Source organism: Heptranchias perlo, chromosome 20 (assembly GCF_035084215.1).
Source record: "Heptranchias perlo isolate sHepPer1 chromosome 20, sHepPer1.hap1, whole genome shotgun sequence".
Classification (NCBI taxonomy): domain Eukaryota; kingdom Metazoa; phylum Chordata; class Chondrichthyes; order Hexanchiformes; family Hexanchidae; genus Heptranchias; species Heptranchias perlo.
The window spans coordinates 16,127,095-16,131,815 of record NC_090344.1 but is presented as its reverse complement, the minus strand read 5'-3'; the positions used below and the strand labels follow the sequence as shown (position 1 = coordinate 16,131,815).

At 41.4% G+C, this 4,721-nt stretch overlaps 1 non-coding gene across 1 annotated transcript; it reads left to right on the top strand.

The window, feature by feature from the left end:
* The first annotated feature begins 253 nt into the window (after positions 1-253).
* On the top strand, positions 254-325 carry trnac-gca (transfer RNA cysteine (anticodon GCA)). The gene has a single exon. It is a non-coding gene; the product is annotated as a tRNA-Cys (tRNA).
* Positions 326-4,721: the final 4,396 nt, after the last annotated feature.

The window sequence follows — 4,721 nt, the reverse complement described above, 5'->3', positions numbered from 1 at the left end:
CTTCGAGTTCCGCGTTCTGTGGTGAGGATGTATTCACTGAAGCCGAGAGACAAGGCGTTCCAAGTTGGGTCGTGCATCGCATCTGTACACAATAATGTGACTCACTCCATTCATGAAACATTTCTGATTGCCGTAATTATTTGTCTCCCAGAATAACTCATGAAGCTTCTTTTCATATTGGTAATATCAACATTGGTCACAGCCAGCTACTGAGCTCCATTACATTGTGCGTGCAAGAGTGGTCAACAGATGTGGGGGTGTAGCTCCGTGGTAGAGCATTTGACTGCAGATCAAGAGGTCTCTGGTTCGAATCCAGGCGCCCCCTTGCACATTCTAAGTGCTTCTTTTGGGGACTCAGAAAATCATCAATCTGTCGCTGTCGTTGTTTCGATTGAGTTTGCCGCACAGATCCAGGCCTTTTGACCCAACGGGTCTGTGCCAGTCTTCATGCTTCACACAAGACATCTCCCTCCCGACTTCATTTGCCCCCATCCGCACACTCTTCCATTCCTTTCGCCCCGTGTGTTTATCTCGTTTGCCATTTCATGTATCGATGTTATTTGCCTCAACTGCTCCTTAAGGTAGCGAATTCCACATTATTGCAACTCTTTGGTGAAGAAGTTTCCCATGAATTCTCTATTGGATTTATTAGTGACTATCTTATAACCGATAGTTTTAGAGTCCCCTACGAGTGGAAACATTTTCTCTCCGTCGACCCAATCAAATCCTTTCATTATCCAAAGACCTCCATCATGTCAGCCATCAGCCTGTTAAATCTATCCTGACAGGTATTATCTTTCAGTTCTGGCATCATCATTATTTTCACCTTCGCCAATTCCTCGATATCCTTTTTATAACAGGGAGACCAGAAGTGTTCACTGTGCTCCAAGTGTGGTTTAACCAAGGATCTCGGACTACAGGTACACAAATCACTAAAAGTGGCGACGACATAAATAAAAACAAGCCAAGCACTGGGGTTCATTTCCAGGGGGACAGAATTGAAAAGCGGAGAAGTTATGTTAAGCATGTATAGTCTCCCTGATAAATACTGAGGCAAAGTAACTATTCAATATTCCAGCCATTTCACTGTTATTAGCTCTGAGCTTATATTGTGTATCGCTTGTTGGCCCTTTCCCTATCCTGATGTTATTGACGTTGCAGTGGAATAATTGACTATTTCTTGATAATTTAATCTTGTATTTCCTTTCTGCTTTCCTGATTGCTTTTTGACATCCTTCCTAACATCTTCATTTCCCCTTTATCATCCTTTCCTTTATTGTCCATGTGATTCGAAGATGCCTTTGTTTAATTTCAATTTTACCCTTATCTCTTTATTCATCCACAATGTTTCATTATTGACTATTTGTTGTTTTCTTTAGAGGAATATAGTTTTCTTCAACTCTATTGATCACCGTTTCAAATATTTCCCAAAACCTGTTCTCCATCTGTGTCAAGATTTTTTCCAAGTTCACCTTCCGAGGTTCCAATCTCACCCCATCAAAAATAATTTGTTTCCAATCTATTAATTTGGTCTTTGTCTTACTTATGTCTTTCTCAATCTTTTACGTTGGAGGGATTGAGGTAGGGTGTTAGTTTGTGAGTGACTGAGGGAGGGATGGAGGGAGTGAGGGAAGGATGGAATGAGGGATGGATAGAGTGAGTGAATTAGCGTGTTCGTGATTGTGCGAGTGACTGAATGAGTGAGAGCGAGAGGGAGGTATGGAGAGCAGACAGGAGTGATAACATTACAAAACAGAGACAGGCAGACAAGAGAGGAATCACTGCTGGATCTAGTAATGGGAAATGAAACGGAGGAGATAGAAGTAAGTGTAGGCGAATATCGAGGCACTAGTGATAAGGTTTAAAATAATAATTGAGAAAGACGGCCACACGCCTATTGCCAGCACTCTCTGCGAGCATCCGCGGGCCAAATAGAAGCTTTCAGCATTTTCCACTTTTATTTCCTGGCGACGTCACACTTTCGACACTCACAGCTTCTTATTTCATGGCCAGGATGCAATTTACACACTTTCCCTTTCGTTAAGTCCCACTTCTGTTCCGTAACCTTTAAATGAATCTATTGACTTAACAAATATTACAGTCACTTCACACACTATCTCCTCCTGTCCGCTCTTGCACATGCCTGCTGGATGTTTATTTATTACATTGATTCGATATTCTGTACACTTGAATATATGGCACTGATAGCATGATCTTGTGAAACTGCACATTGAACCTGGTGTTTCTTGTGTTGACTGTAACGATGTAAAGAGCGGGGTCAGAGCAGAGTGAGAGAGCATTTGACTGCAGCTGGCGAAAAGTCTGGTTGAAATTCAGATTTCGTTTGTCTGGAGCTTCATGTTCCGTGTTCTCTGGTAAGGATGTGTTCACTGAAGCTTCGTGACAATGCTTTCCATATTGGGTTGTGCATCGCATCTGTACACAATAGTGTCACTCACTCTATTCATGAAACATGACTGATTGCCCGAGTGATTTGTCTCCCTGAATAACTGATAAAGCTTCTTTTCATGTTGGTTTTTCAACATTGATCACTGCCAAGTACTGAGCTCCGTTACCTTGTGTGTGTAAGAAGCGGGGCTGGTTGTGGGGGTGTAGTTCAGTGGCAGACCATTTGACTTCAGATTATGAGGTATTTGGTTCAAATCCAGGTACCCCTTTGCATTGTAATTGCTTATCGTGTGATGCGTAGGGTAAGTGTACCCTCCCTGCAGAAGCTGGATTTTTGCTTCTGTTCTGTTACGTTATGCCGACAGCAGTTGAGAAGTCCACTCATCTCGATTGTTCCATCCTGATGTTTCCGCTCCACATGAGCCTCCTCCCTCCCTACTTCATCTCACACGATCACCCTGCCCTTTACTTCATCTGCTTATCTTGCTTCCCCTTTAAAGCATCTATGCCATTCGCCTGAACTATTCCTTTTGTTGGGAGTTTCACATTCTTACCAAACTTTCAGTAAAGATGTTTCTCTTCAATTCCGATTGGATTTATTCGTGACTAGCTCATATTTATGACCTCTCGTTTTGGTCTCCCTCACAAATGGAAACTTTCTGACGACGTCTACCCTACCAAACCCTTTAATTATCTTAAAGATCTCTATCAGGTCATCCCCCAGTCTTCTCTTTTCGAGAGAAAAGAGCTCAACCTGTTGAGCCTTTCCTGATAAGTGTTTCCTGATAAGTCCGAGTTCTATTATCATCCTTGTGAATCTTTTTTGCTGCTTTGCCAATTCCTCTCTAATATTCTTATAATCTGGAGACCAGAACTTTTCACACTACTTCAAGTGTGGTCCAACCACGGTTCTATTCCTGCTTATCATCTAGTTTTCAATTGTATCCCTTAGTGGTCTCAGCCCGGATCCCTGTGGAATACCACTTCTCATCTATTGTCAGTCTGAATAACGACCCTTACCCTTACTCGCTGTTTTCTGTTTTGTAGCCAGCTTGCTATCCATTCTGATACTTGTGCACTGACTCCACATCCTCAGACCTTAGATATGAGTTGAAAATGCTGAACCTTATCGAAGGCTTTTTGAAAATCCAAATTTATTACGACTGCTGCATCAGCCATGTCTATTCTTTCTGTTACTTCTTCAAAGAATTCAATAAGATTGCTCAAGCATGACCTTCCTTTCTGAAATCCGTGCTGTCTATTATTTATTATAATTTAGTTTTCTAGATATTTTTTCTGTTGCATCATAGAGTAATCATTCCATTATCTACACTAACACCGATTATAAACTCACTGTTTTGTTGCTCCCTGGGCTTGTTCTATCTCCCTTGTTTTATTTTAGGAATAGGATTGCTGTCCATCAGACCTCTAACAATATTCCCTTTTCTCATGAATGTTTACACATATGAAAGAATATCTCTGCTATCTCTTCCCTAATGTCTATTAACATGCGCGGCTGCAATCGATCCTGACTGGGGGTCCTTTCCTCTCTAAGTTTGATTAGTTTATCAATTATCTTTTATGTTTTGTAGTGAAATTGCAGTTAAGGAGGAGGAGTGTGAAACATTGGATGGAATAAACATGTTGAGAGAAGAAGTATTAAGGAGATTAGCATCTTTGAATGTAGATGAATCCCCAGGGCCGGATGAAATGTATCCCAGGCTGTTAAAAGAAGCAAGGGAGGAAATAACGGAGACTCTGAACATCATCTTCCAATCCTCCCTGGATAAGGCGTGGTGCTGGAGAATTGGAGGACTGCTAGTGTCTTACCGTTATTTAAAAAGGGAGATAAGGATAGACCGAGTTATTATCGGCCAATCAGTTTTACCTCGGTGGTGGGCAAATTTTTGGAATCAATTCTGAGTGACACGTTAAACCATCACGTAGAAAGGAACGGGTTAATGAAGGACAGTCAAGATGGATTTATAAGGGAAGGTCGTGACTGACTGACTTGATTGAATTTTTTGAGGAGGTAACAAGGATTGTCAATGACGGCAGTGCATTTGATGTCGTCCACAAGGATTCTAGCAATGGTCGACGGGAGTTTTTATGACTGGAAGGCTATTTGCAGTCAGGTTCCGCATGGCTCACCATAAGGTCCCTTGCTTTTCCTGGTATTTCTTAATGATTTTAACTTAAATGTACGGGCATGATAAAGAAGTTTGCTGAGGATACAAAAATTGACGGTCAACTTTTGTATTCTCTGCAAACTTCTTTATCATGCCCCCTAAATTTAAGTTAAAATCATGAAT